Source organism: Daphnia pulicaria, chromosome 1 (assembly GCF_021234035.1).
Source record: "Daphnia pulicaria isolate SC F1-1A chromosome 1, SC_F0-13Bv2, whole genome shotgun sequence".
In the NCBI taxonomy this organism is placed as follows: domain Eukaryota; kingdom Metazoa; phylum Arthropoda; class Branchiopoda; order Diplostraca; family Daphniidae; genus Daphnia; species Daphnia pulicaria.
In genome coordinates, this window is record NC_060913.1 from 10,085,202 (window position 1) to 10,099,964 (window position 14,763).

General features: G+C 41.7%; 1 long non-coding RNA gene across 1 annotated transcript; it reads left to right on the forward strand.

Annotated features, from left to right (window-relative positions):
• Nucleotides 1–314: 314 nt before the first annotated feature.
• On the forward strand, nucleotides 315–14,745 carry LOC124351047. Its single transcript, XR_006921343.1, has 5 exons — nucleotides 315–512; nucleotides 968–1,123; nucleotides 13,731–13,852; nucleotides 13,924–14,076; nucleotides 14,666–14,745. It is a non-coding gene; the product is annotated as an uncharacterized LOC124351047 (long non-coding RNA).
• Nucleotides 14,746–14,763: the final 18 nt, after the last annotated feature.

Consider the following 14,763-nt stretch of genomic DNA (forward strand, 5'->3'; position numbering starts at 1 on the left):
AATACAAAGAATGACATTTCATTGATCGATAACTTGTTGCAATCATTATCAATAATCATCCAAATAATCGAGAGGGGGATGATCCTTCATATGGTTTATGGTTATTTACGGATTTCAGTTTTTTTTATTTTTAAGTCTATGCAGGATCTTATTATGGTGATTTCAGTCAGCAATAATACAATAATATGTAATTCGTTCAAGTTACTCGGTTAACTCTTTCAATAATTTTTTACTATCGATATCTAAGAGAATGGCTAATTAGAATATTGGCGCGTCTGCTTTCGTCAACACGTTTCGAAAGCAAGCAGTTTCGATGGTTTCGAGGCAAAGAATATTGCAAAGAAAATGGAACAATAACTATTTTTGGAAACGTGGCTGCACCAAAAATAGCTAGACAAATTAAATTACAATTAATGTGGTGGTCGTGTCTGCCTATTTGGTAGTTTCAACTCTGGTCGCGTCTCAATAAAATCGCTTGTTACATCGTCCATGGGGCCCATGCTGTTTAGCAGGTGAATCAAATTAAGATTGCAAATAGTATGATTATGGGAACTTAAATAGAATAGTTAAACCGGTTCCAATTTTTTGAAATGTGAGTTCCTAACTTGCATTCCATCATGTAAGCCCCCTCTGTCGATCCATGGTTGTTTGTTTGCACTACACAACCTTTTCCTTTGTGCAGATTTGTTAGACATTGTACATCAACAAGATGTTCAAGTTTGTGTTGATATTAACCTGGCAGCAGCAATAATCTTACTACCATTTCTAGGATAATGATTTGTGTTTCTTTTATTCCTCCGACCTGATAGATATTTGAATGATGCATGGCTTGGATAAATGCAGTCATATTACGTTGAAATTTTCAATTCTCCTGTTCAATCAGAGTTTAACCACTGTCTCATTTTAACTTTTCCTTAGTTGTTTCTGTTAATTCTTTTCGTAACTGATTCTTTATTTTTTTGTTTAGATAAGTAGCATCCAGTTTGATTGGAAAACTCTGTCCTCGTGTATGCCCATGTGAATGTGGGTGTATTCACGAGGACGACCTTTTCCCGTCATTCAACTCTCCAGAGGACGGAGCAACTGCTGTGGATAAGCCTGGCTGTATTTCCCAGGCTTAAAGGTAGGCCAAGTTCATTTCTATTCTTCCTTTTTGTCTATTTGTTGTCGTTTGTTATAACTCGTTATTACGGAGTACGATTATTCCAGAGCTATGTCGTAGACTGGGACTGTTTTTCTCTTGTCGTTTATGATTTTCTCAATCAGGGTTCATTAGCTCATTTGTAGAACGACTGCAGATCAGGTTTGTTTTTGTAAACACTTGAAGCAAAGAGGGACCAGCATTACCTCCTTGTTTATTATGATAAATAACTCGATAGTTGGATCTAGAGAGAAGAAAGATTTGATTCGCCAAAGACATTTGATGTCTGTATAAGCGCTCCCCAATGCTGCCCATTTGAGCCGGGCAGCTTTGTAACCGACTTGTTGCTCGCCTATCCAACAAAAGACACACACGGACGCAGTCGTCGCCTCCTGCTGCACGGAATGGGGTGAACTTTTTTCCTTTTTTTCCGCGCATGAGAATAATGACAATACAAATATACAGAAGAGATTTAGAGCAACGATTTGGCCATCAGACGACAGGCAGCTGACTCTCCCATTGGTTGCTGCTCTCTATCCAGGCTGGGCCGATCTCTCCTTATATATTCCGTTCCTGATTTCTCCCTTTTCTTCTTCTTCTTCTTCTCGGATTGCCCCCGTCCACCGTTTCTATAGACGCGAATGTAAGTAGCTTTGCCGGCCAAAAAGCTATAGGCCAGCTCCTCCCCCTTTTCACCCTCTCCTTCTCTCGGAGCCCCCTATAGTGCGTTCTCTATCCCCCCCCCACCCCATATTTAGTAACTATATACATACAGTGATATACACATGCTGGAACCCGTGATTGTATTTACCCCATGATAACCCGTACCGTGTGTATAGATGAAGCAGGGCATCGATATGAAACTCGTACATTGCACAAGGAGGGGTGGGGATGCTCTCTTATGAACTCTCTGCGCTTTTTGGCTGTGTCTTTTGATTCTTTTCCTTCTTTATGCGCTGAACAAATAACTGGCGGATCCAATTTCCTGGAACACACATGGTCCCTTTTATTCATCACTGGCTCGGATAGGGACTTAGCGCGCGAGTGCTTACTCCTATACTTTGCCCAGACGGGCCATCAAATGTCAGAGCTCCCAATAGATGCGCAATCATTTGGCGCCGTTGAATTTGATTTTTTTTTTCTCCATCCCTCATTATCGCATTGGCCGTGATCACACAAGACCCTTGGGGGCTTTTCGAAATGATGTCATCCAGATTTTTGTTTCATTATTATCTTTGGCCTATGTGACGGACGCGTGTGAAACAGTTTGCGTTTGTTTCCAAGAGAGGACCCAGGTCGATAAGGCACTATACCCGCCGTCTGTTGTTATTAAGGAGCTAATCTTCTTATAAAACGCGGATTATTTCAGTGCATAATGGCTTATCGACACTCTCGAGGGAAATGAAACTGTGAGAATTTGAATGCGCGCACAAATTGACTGTGGGATGAAAAACAACAATTTTGATTTCTCAATCTGATTTCGGTAAATCAAAACTTCAAATCTGACCGTTATTCACAGATTTGAATCAGGTGGCGTTGTTTATGGAAGGGGTTCGTCATGCCCCCACACCGGTGATTATATGAAATCGTAAACTCTATATGGATATTAGAAATTATACCGGGCCAAGTTGTTTGGGGACAGGGGGAGAAAAATGATGGACACACAACTAAAGGGGGGGACCCTTACAAGTTTTTTGGAAAAAATAAAATAACCTGGTAGTAGGTGGAAAGGGGTGAACTATGATGATGACTGACCGGTGCCAAATAAATGGTAGGTTACGTTTTTGTTTAGTTCATCGTCGTGATGATACGGAAGGAAGGAAGGAAGAAGAGTGAGGGGGGGGGGAGGAAGGAACAAAACACGCCGTATATATACAAGTATAAAATACTCTCAAGTTTTTCGTCCCTTATTTCATTCTATTCGGTATCCCCCTCCCCCCTTCTTTCTCTCTTTATTTCGTCTCCCGTTTGGCCTGATGGTCTCGCCCTCTGCCCGGAAGTTGACCTTTTGATTTCCGGTAGCGCGTCAGTTGGCAACCGCGGCCGGGCGCGTGGCACACGGACACGGTTACAACAAAACGCTGACTGTAGCTATACTAGCTATCCCTCAAAATGTTTGTCCCAAAAACAAAACAATACGGAACCAGCAGAGAGACACAACTTTTCAACTCTCCCCTCTCTCGTGTCGTTTCACCTTAACGGAAATATCAAAGCCTTTTATTTATAATCTGACGCAGTTCTTTTTCTTTATAGCACAGGTGACCCCCATTCATTCAGTCAGTCATTCAGTCTTTGCTTGTATACATTTGATGATTTCACCTAGTGTAACCGATGGGTTAAGTGCTGGCGACTGGTTCGTTACGTGTGACCTGCGTGTGGAGCAACTCCACAGGGGTTCCGGGCATCACAGCCGTCGCTGGGTTCGCTCGTGCCAATTTCACAGTCAAGCACTTCCCTTCCTTCCTTCCTTCCGATTTGGTTTTTCCTGCTGGATTTTGTTTGTTTCTTCCTCTTTTGAGGATGTCAGCCAGAGACTTTTGCCGGAAGTAGTCGGAGCGATAGCGCACCTGTTCTTGACCGAAAGACAATACAGACACACACACACACGAAAAAAGAGCAGATTGACCCGTAGACGCGCGTGTGGTGATTCATTTTTTAGATTTTTCGAGTTTCCTAAATCGAAAAAAAGTAGAAGGAAAAGGAGGGGAGGGGGGTATAGTGACCGGACCTGTCTGTTTCATCATATTCAACACTTGTATGTACATTGACTGTATCCGGTAATTTTATCTATACTATAGTCGTCGCCTATAACCCCCGGGATCAAATGGTTTCTTAGACGACGACAACGACTACCGGCGGCTCTCTATAACTCGACTCTTAATTTCAATTTTCTTTCTTGTCTTTAAAGGCTTCTTTTTTTTTTGAAAAATTCTATTGCCAATCTGTTGTTGTATGTGAGCTACTGATGTGTACTTGTTCACTCAAGCGCGGCCATTAGGGTAGACTATACACCCCCTCGCCCTACCCAATTTTTCGTATCCCTTAAAGAGCCAAAAAAGGAAAAAAAGAATTTCCAATTTTCTCCTTTTTGTCTCGTAAAGTAATGAGAGAAGTCGAAAACAAAAGAAAAACGGATTTTGCTTTTTCTTCCTTTCTCTCTCCAAATTTTTCGGTGAGTAAAGAAAAATGAAAGAGAAAAAAAGATCAACAAATTTTCAGTTTATCTTTTTTTTCTTAAGTAGAGAAAAGAAGAACAAATCGGGTCGACACATCGTTATTTCTCTTAAGTATGTGTACACAAAGCGGCATCTCTTTCTAGTGTGTCGCTAATTAAACACTCGACCACCACTCACACAGAGATCACAAACCGGATGTGTCTCTGCATGGGAAACTTTAATTTTTGATGGTCGAATCGTTTTATTACAAAAATCTCTTCATTTTATTCGACAGTAATTGCATCGAATATAGACTGCTATCATAATAATGCCGCTGGTTGCATAATTATGCAGCGCTCTGGTTGGTTGAAGAGGATCTTCTCTTTTTTTTTCGGGGAGGGAGGGAGAACGGATGATGGCACGGCTGTTATGAATCAAATGTGGCGCGTGTCTACATCATAACCGGAGAGGTACAACAGCAGCGGCAGCTGGATGATTACGGGGGCGTAAAAAAGAAAAAAAAAAGTAGTCTACATATTGTGTACAGTGTCACAGCGGCTGGCCATCAGTGTATAGGTCGTTACCTCAATCACGGTGATGAGACACACCACCCCCCCGCAGCAGCAGCAGCACGTCAACAAAAAAGCGGAATAGAATATGAAGAGCAGCAGCAGTAGCAGCTGCCTTCCGTGTTTTTTTCCACAATCTTTTCTATAACTCTCTAGGCCCAATAATAATAATGAAATCGAAAGAAAAAAAAGGTATACAACAGATGAATCTCACCCCGAAAAAATTCCAAAGTGGATGACCCGGTCCATAAGAGGATCTTATTATTATTCCCCTTTTTTTGGTGAATAAGTTTAAGGGTTACGGCGTACGACATTCTGGGCTAAATCGAGTGGCATGTTGATGTACACATTCAGAAATGGGTAAAATTATCGAGTGCCCTAGATCACCCGAAAATGGAGAGATGACATGTCAATCATTCGTCGTCACGTGAATGAGCAAAACGAGAACAAATTTTATTGAATAGAATCGGGCCCATTTTTTCTCTGGGCTCTTCACAATAGTACACAGAGAGAAAGGCTTGTTTCACGCGTGATCAAACGTTTACCATCTCTTTTTTTTACGGGGTAGAAGAAAAAAGAAATTCTGTAAAGAAAAAAAGGGCATTCTTGGACGGATTAGAATTGAAATGAGTGGACCAATGGCGAGCCGTCGGCTGGGCACCGCAAACTAACACGCATCGCTATATTGAATCTCTCAATTCGGCGATAAGAAACACACGGATATTTATTTGTCATTGGAGAAGTGAGTGGGAGAGAGCAAAAAAGGGGAAAATAAAATAAAATAAAAAAACGGAAGGACAAGGGAATTTGTCAGGCCCGTGAGAGAGATATTTTTTTTTGTATTCTCTGCTCTTATCATTATTTATTTTCCTTTTTTTTTCTCCCGACCCATGCTGGGCGAACTCGTATTTTCTTTTTTCTCTCTTTGGCTTTGTTTTGTTGGAAGAGAAAATAAGAGACGAGGGCCGTCTATGAAGGATTTGTATCTTTTTGTATAGAGGCCATCATCATCGTCTTCTTCTTCTTCTTTGGTGCTTCCCTGCAAAACATGAACAGTTTAAACATACTGGTCGCCTCACTATTGTGCATCTTTTTTAAAATGGGAGCCCCCCGTTAAAAAAGAAAGAAGAAGGAGAGCTCTTTTTTATTCCATCTCTTTTCTGTGTGCATTGAAGAAAAGAATTGGACGAAGGTATAGAAGAAGAAGAAGAGAAAAGGGGTTTTGGGTCTATAATTTGCCGCCTTGTTGGGTTTGTTCCCCGTGTGTGAGACATGCCGCTTGGATTAACCCGTTCACACACACACACACACATAGTGCGAGAAGAAATCCAAAGGAATTATAGATTGACGAAAAAATAGAAAAAGAAAAAAGGAGGGAGGATTGGGATGCCCGGGACTCTGGCTGGCCGGATTTTATTATTATAAGACGAACGGTAAATACACCTTTCTGATTATCGCTGGCGATATCAACATCGACAGCCTATCACGTGTAGGTGCATACCTCCTGGTTATTCGATGAGAAATAACTCGTCTGATGGCAAACAAGTCGGTAAACATTTAGGCCTATTTTGCATGTACAGATGCTCGGAAATTCAAATTTTTATAGGCCCGACGAATTATATGAATTTTGATTTATTCTATTCATAATTTTCGAAATGTTGGTTAAATTGTAATAGTGATAGAAACCGGTAGGAATAGGAGGAGAGTCGAATCAGTCGACACGAGGGTTCATCAAAGTTTCTGTTCATCTACCGGCGCTGATATGATGATGACGGTACATCCTATTGTGTTGCGAGCAAAGAAGATTTGAGCGGAACTACTTTTTTCTTTTCTTTTTCTTTTTTTCAAACGTGTACTATAAATACCGGTCAAAGCAGAATACTAGGCATCGTCTCTCTGTGTGTCTAAATAGAATCGATGAGAAAGAGACGAGTCCGCGGTTCCCTGCCGTGGGCCCGTACCTTTTTCTAGCGAGAGCAGATCCTCTTCAAACAAACTGTCAAGTAGAGATGCTGCTCAACTGGGAGAATGGGAAAAACGAGTTCATCACTACACACACACAGCTTCTCTCATAGAGAGAGATGATTGGGCGCTAGCCTTTGAGGGCATTTGTAGAAATGTACAATTGAATAGAGGCGGAGAATGTCTCTTTCATTTCCTTCTTGCCATCCATCGGAAATCCTCATCTCTTTCTCTCTCTCTATGCGGATATACTATGTGTGTATAGGAATATGATGATGATAATAACGACCAGCGCTACTACTGCTGCTGCTGGTTTATAGAAGAGAATTTGTGTCTACACGTTTATCCTGTAGAAGCGAACCGGATTTTCATGAGGAGCGGAAAATGACCGACACTTTGCCCCTTATCGCTCCTCTCTCCCATAGGATGATATCAGCAATCTTGGGCCTCTTCTTTTGTTTTTCATCATCTCCAATCCCTCCTAATCCTGATGACCAATATGCTTCCCACATACAGTCCTATCTGCCGTTTTTTCTTGCGCACTATCGCATTGGCCACGCCGCAGACCAGAGCTGCTGGGGTGCCCTTTAATTGTCTTCTCCTTGTTATAGTATCCTGTAGACCTTGGCCAATCTCAATTCGGAGGTGGGAATCAATCGCCCCTTTGCATCAATGTCCATATAAGACACGCGTAACGATGCTCGGCCATTCTCTTCTGTCGATTTCAAAACAAGGAAAAGTTGTTACCTGTTCGTGCTAAAACCCGAGCTCCCAAACCCGACACTGATCGCCGATTGTCGAAGCGATTAGAAAAATACAGCCAGCAGTCGGAATGACAAATCGTTATCGCAATTACCCATCGTTGCTGGGCAGTCGTCGATGCGAATATGTTTAGGTCGATAAGAGCGCCAGGTTATTGTTATCCTTGAAATGATTATCATCTGGCCATCGATTTTCATTGGCACACACGGTAGTAGTTTTGTATTACTTTTGAGCTCCTTACATGTAGTTTAAACTGAGGATGGTTAGCGGAGATAGCCAACAAGTCTCCAGAGTCTCTGTCCACACATGTACACGTACATGGCCTTCTGTATTTATTTTTTGAACGGCGACCTTAAACTATTTGACAGACAGCCGCCAAGTGTCGTCTATCGACCAAGTTATCTGTCAACTGCTGATGGTGAGTCCGCATTGATCAAAAGAAAAAGAGAAAGAAAGAAGAACTCATCGAAGAAACACAACAAAAGAGAAATCCTCCACATACACAGAAGCTTTTTTTCTTCTTCTTCTTATTCACTCCCACTGCTGTACACTTGAAAAAAAAAGAGAAATAGAATAGATCTTTCGGGGAGGGGCTCATTGTGTTATAAATACACGGCCCCTTCTTCTTTATTTTCTTGTCGAGGTATAGAGTACATGCTGTTATCATATTTTTATATATTCCCTTCTATTTCACGGCACCCATTGTGTGTGTGTGTGTGTGTGTGATTTCGGTGGGCCCACAGCCGACCCGTCGACAGATTAGCGACTGGCGCGCGGAGGATGTTTGTGCTATGCCGAGTGTGTCTCTATTCGGGCTGGACATTGGGTTATGGCTTTTTCCTTTCCAAGATATTTTCGCCAAAAAGTATATCTGAAGAAGAGATAAAGAAGCACCCAGCAGACGGTGGGGGCTCCCGGTTTTTCTTCGTTTCTTTTCTACATTTCTTTGGCTGTGCTGACCACTTGATGGACATAAGACTCTTCCTGCTGGATGGCCTTTCTAGAGGTGCTCCAGATATATTGTAGGTACTACGCTCATCTGCTAGACATGTTTTTAAAAGAAATAAAAAAGAAAAGAGAAGATTTTTCTCGAAATTTGATGAAAAGAAGCCAAGCGAGTTTTCTCTCTCTCCGTTATCGCAGATGAAAATTTTTGGTCTAACGGAATTCATAGCCAAATCACGTGTGTACATAATGAACCAAATATGGTGCACAGATGGGCCATTCTTCTCTTTAAAAAGATGCAACATCGGCTTTTTTCATTGTTGAACTCTACACAACTGCTCCGAAAATGGAGTTGAAAAATCTTCTTCTTCTTCTTTGACTGGCATTACATAACTCTGCACACACTCTTTTCATCATAAAGGCTTTTTCTCCCTTTTATTCCTTATATTGTATTTCTCCCTTTGGCTGAGCGTATATAGTATCGCCAAGCCAAAAAGGCGCTGCTTTTAGCTGCTGGTGGAGGGGCTCCTCTTGGATGTACCTCCCTCCTTTTTTTTTGGAATCGGTTCCATGAAGAAGAAGTGGTGCATCGTCGTTGACGACGGAATGCCGGAGGAGAACTGATTACTCGGGTTTCGGTCTGGCTCACAGAAATGTTATGAACTCTGTCCTTTTTTTCTCTCTCTCTCTCTATTGTGCCCTGGAAATCTTTTACATCAGCCCGAATGGGGGGGGAGTGACTATAGAGACAGTTGTAGTAGCAGCAGCAGCAGCAGCTTCAGTCAATGCTGTTGTGAAAGAAAAAATGTGTTGTAAGAGAAGAACCGGCGATGTGTGTGCCATTTAGCGATGGTTTGATGAAGAGACTACAACAGAGCTAGGCGGGTTTTCCGTGCTGTTGTTATATACGGGAGCGTCTTTTGAAACGAGGAGGAGCGTCAGTTCACTAAATACCTGGTCACCAAAGCAACATGGAACAAGACAGAAAAAAGGAGAGATGAATAGATTTGGCCGAGCTTGAAGAGGAACCTCGGCTCTTTTGTCATTTTTCCCCATTCAAATCATTTTTCAAATGGTGAAATGACGCCGACTCTGCTTCGTCGTCCTTCTCCTCTGCTGACAACACTGATGGGACGACATCGATGAGGGGAAGATCACACAGCCAAATAATACAAATAATAAGAATCAGACGATATAGGCGGAGACTTGCACTGGTGGAGCGGAGGCAAACCCGGCAGCAGCAGCGCCGATGCGCACTCGAAAGTTGCCGTGCTGTGGGTGTCAGTTTTCTCTCGACTGCAACATGGGCCAGCAGCCACTATTTCCCAGGCCCCTTTCACAGGCGATCGTTTCGCTTGCCTCTCGGCTGATCCTCAGGATTTTTCCTCCTGTGCCCTTTTTAATGCACAACCGATGATTGTTGCCGTCATCATCGATGTGCACCACACAAAAGCATCTCACCCCCCTATCTCTCTCTATTGGCGACTCTATTATGTTTAATGTACTCTGTAATACCCAGAAGGTATAGAGGAGGAGTACCTAGACGACAGCCGGGTCTTTTTTGAATTTTATTATTCAGGAGAGAAAAGAAAAGTAGAGAACAAAAAATGCTCTTTCGGCAGTAAAAAGTTATATCTTGTCAACGATTGTGTTCTTCTCTCTCCCCCTTTAGCCCTTTTTTTTTTTTTTTTTAAATATGCTGTATAATTTTAAATATGTAGTAGTACTGGCATTATACAGTTGAAAATGAAATTATTATGCAGAGACCACACGCGCGGAACACGCTTGAAATAGCACCTAACGTATTCTCATTGTCAATTATTTGGGAGAAAAGAAAGGCGGTTAATATCAATAAATAACACGCTTTATTGATTTTGAATTCATCCTTGAAATATGTTGAAATCTAAAATAAATTACCGTTAACAGGGAAAATATAAGATTGGGCACCAGATCGGAGCGAAATTGAACTTGATCCAACGTTTCCTGCTTGCCCTAATAAGAACCCCCAATGACATTTTTTTTATTTTAAATTTCACCTCGCAGCCAAAAAGTTTGTCATCCCGTAATGTCTCCCCTCATGTTATAGACTTTTATTTTCCTTATATGTGTTGCGGTGCGTAACGAAATCAGATGACGGGGGTCGCCATCATCCGGATGGACTTAGACTTTTATATAGTGAGATGACAATCCGCTTGTTTGATGTTCCAGATACGACCGTCCGGTCTCTCAATTTTTTAAATCCATCCGTAAATAGCATCGCTGATATATTCTGATCTCTCCCTCTCGATTGTAATAATAGCAAAGAATTGATCATGTTGTGCTGCTCTACACGACGGAGAGGGGCCTCTTTTATCCGAATGCTACAAGAGCCACATTCCATTGGGGGGGAATGCCGACGTCAACGCTGGAACGCTCGAGCTGAAAAGGTGCCGTCAAGCAGCTTGATATGATGTAAAAAGGCCCCATCAGCCTAGAGTCGTCGTAGCGGCAGTCTATTAGCCGGATCTCAGATACCGTACTGTGTTATATTCATTCACCGAGCGCATGCAGCAGTCTGTCTATAATAATCACTAGTAAAGCATGCGGCATACAACAAGGTACATACGAACGCATAGTAAATAGCATCGGGCCAGAGGGTGAGGGAGAAAAAGGACCTCATAGCGACTTAGTAACTCACCAAGACCAATTTGCCAGTGATTTTCGACTGTATAGCCCCAACACACAAGAGGCACAAGGGGGGGAGGGTGGTGAATGGATGGCGAAAGCAGAAGAAGAAAAAGAAAAAAGAGCTGGAACTTTTAAGCCCCCCACCATACGGTGCCGATACAATGGATAGGTACCCAGCACAATAGATGGCGGCCATGGGGTTTGTTGCGGTATTCATTCGGAATCGATGCCCGTGAAATGTCTATGCAGTCCACGACGCTGCATGTTGATGTCTCTATACCGTAGCTTGAAAATAAAAAAAAAGAGAAATTCCAACTTTTCAACGAGTGGCTAAATAGCGAAGCGCACAGGATGTCGTTTAAAGACTCGTTGGGGCTCTATGAGAAAAATACCTTGGACGTGGGCTTAGTAGCAGTTATATACGAGCTATATAGAGTAAGTTCACTCTGATGTGTACAGTTGATGTAGTCCAAATAGAAGCTCTTACCGTAGTAGTATACGCGTTATAGACATTTTGGATGATGTTGTCCTTTCAAACGATTTGAAGAGAGTGGCGGAAATCACATGACCAATGCGGGCTTTTTACTTTTCCATATAGGAGTCTCAGAGCTATAATGTAGACGATAAAACATCATTAAATCAGTAGAGATTTTATTTGTGTGAGAAAAAAGGAATTTATATTTTTTTCTCTCTCTTATCAAATACCCTTAGATATTTGTGTTGTTGTGATTGTTCGCCCTCGTTCATTCTTTTGGTTATTTTTATCCTCCCGCTTGCGCAAAAGGTTTTTCATTTTTTTAGTTTTTTCGTTGGAAAGGGGAATTCCTTATCGGGAATTCCAAGGGCATTCGCATTCGCCTTTTGCCATGGAAACGCGAGCTCGATAAGAATCAAATGCGAGCGATAATAATAAGAAGCCCCGTCAGAAATACAACGATGAAATTGTGTCGCTGTTAATAATAAAAGGGGGAAAAACTATCAATACACAGCACAAAGCAGCAGCGTTCAGACATTTCCTGACACGACTGACATATTCCAAATAATTTCTGTGCGCGACTTTGACTTTTTCTATAATTGCAGTTTTTTGGTCATGCACCTTTGCAGGTAACGGTAGAATGGCGAATGTTTATTCCTTTTTTCTGGGAAAAGTAAATCTGACTGGATAATTACAAGGGCAACAGCTGAATGATTAACTGAATCATGAAAATGCCCTTTAGCTGATTTTCCATCTAGTGCCTAAGCTGAAGATTTTTTGTAATTCTAACAAATAAGTGGCAAATTCTTATTCAGTGTCATTAAACTGCCTTTGATTAATGAATCTACCATTCAATTTGGCATCAATTGGCCATTATTCAAGGCAAAATTTAATTTGAAAAAACAAAGAATAACAAACAGCCCCAAAATAGTTATCAATTCCATCGTAGAATCAATCGTATTATTTCGATTCCGAGAACTACAAAATGTAATCTATCAAGTCGACGCGCTCATCCTTAAAAAGGGGGTGGTAGAACCAGAATAATAATCTAGTAGTTTTTTTGTTGTTTTTTGCCATTTGGGATTGAACTGGCTAAATAAAGGCAAACTTATCACACGAGAAGTTGAATAAGCGCCCTATAGATCGAAAAAGCGAAACGAGTTTCCATTGGCGTCCTAACCAACACTTGACAATGCCAAACTCCAATTAGACGAGAAGACTCGAGCCATCAGCCAACCTTTATAGCGCAGCAGAGACCAGAATTTGTTGAACGCACATTCAAGGCTCCCATCGAAAATGAAGAGATTATTTATTCTCACTCAATTTTGAGCTGAGAGAGCCTCGGGGTTGCTCTGCTTTTTGGTTTAGGAAATCGTCATCTGACTGACTGCGCCCTCCCTTTCAGGGATTGCGTACAAACAAACCAACAGATGGCAAACTTTCAAGTTGTTGTACACCGCACGGCTACAACTATTCAAACAAAAACCGCACGGTTTTGTTGCGCAGCACGTCGCTTTCGGTTAACTAGACAACTGACGAGTGCTCCACATAGAGCTGTCACAGTAGCTCTCGCTGAATTCGGGCGTAATAACGATCACTTCTTCATCTTTTTAGCTGCACCATTCTTTTGTTTTCGTTTACTTATTTCTCAACCGTGAAAACGGTACAAATGACTAGGATGCAGTCGCTCGATTGAAATGATCCACACCTTAATCGGAAAGAAGAGAAATGTTTCACATTGTAACCGAATCTGTCGTCTCCGAATCATCAATTCATTTCCAGAAATATCCGTTGTAATGTTCAAACTCTTTTCTGAAGTTTATGGGACAGATTTGTGATTGAAAGTTCAATAGAAATATTATGAAAATGTTGGCCCTCCGGGAACTGCGTTCTCCTTGAGAAGGGAAGGGGTTTGTTTTTTTAATAGAGTCTAATCAAACCGGAAAGATTAAGCGGGAATTCTTAAAATTTATTCTATGGACTCTTGCCATTTGTGTCTAGGCCTTTATTGATCTTTGTACAGGGCATTAGAATAATTCAACTTTGTTTTCCAGGCTTAACCTTATGCGAACCTGAGGCTTTGTCATTTTCTCGTCAGTTCAGCCCAATCAACACGTCCACCCAAATGACATGGAATTATTCGCCACTCGATTCGAGTTTTCAATTGTTGCAAAAGGTAATTGACAGTCGTAGATTATGACAAATAATGAATAACATTCAATGGAATTTTTCATATGTGGCCGTGAGATGGCCATTCAACGAGGAAGGAGCAGACGCCACTGATGGGGTCGTCACACGTTTCATTTGGTGTCGCTCGGAAAGTGGCTGCCGCTCCAAGTGCTTCAACCCAACCGCGTGGCTTTGCGCCCCATCAAGTTAATGAGATCCCTCTCGTAACAAGTAAGTTGTTGCTGTAATTATTTGATTCGGCCAATTTTTGTGTACGTACGCCAGTGATATTCAGAACGGGTTTCATTTCCTACAATATTCATGGACATATGTGGCCCTATCAAAAGTCTTGCAATAGCCATGGGATTCAACTGCGTAAGCGGCGAAGAATGCGATGTTAAAATAATATTCAAGGCTGAGTAAAGGTGAAAGGAAACTCCAACTATGCAGTGATTAATAAATCATAATAGGTATAGTCGAACCAATTCAATCAGTCAGAAAGGCATCGAGTCTTAAGGGATAGACCACATACGTGCATGACCGTTCGAAATGCGCGGTCTACCTTCCTGTATTTACCAATGTAGACGTTTACTTTTAACCATTGACCCGATCTAACTCGTGAGACGATTTCGACGTGAATTTATTGTACATGACTAAAAACGGGGTTTGAACTAGTTGGCCACCAAAGCATGTAGGCCAGGTAACCTTTCACGCTAGTTTTTCATTCACGGGATTTTCTTTCACAAAAAAAAAAAAGATCGATCGACTATCATTTCTTCGAGGGCCTCATTAATTGACTGGTGTTTACTTTTTTTTGCAGCTGATTAAGATTGACTGCAAAACTTGTTGTCAGTCTTTCCGTTTCAATCAAACGTCGGCAATCCTTTGACTGCCTTGGAGTTGGTGATGAAAGTGAAG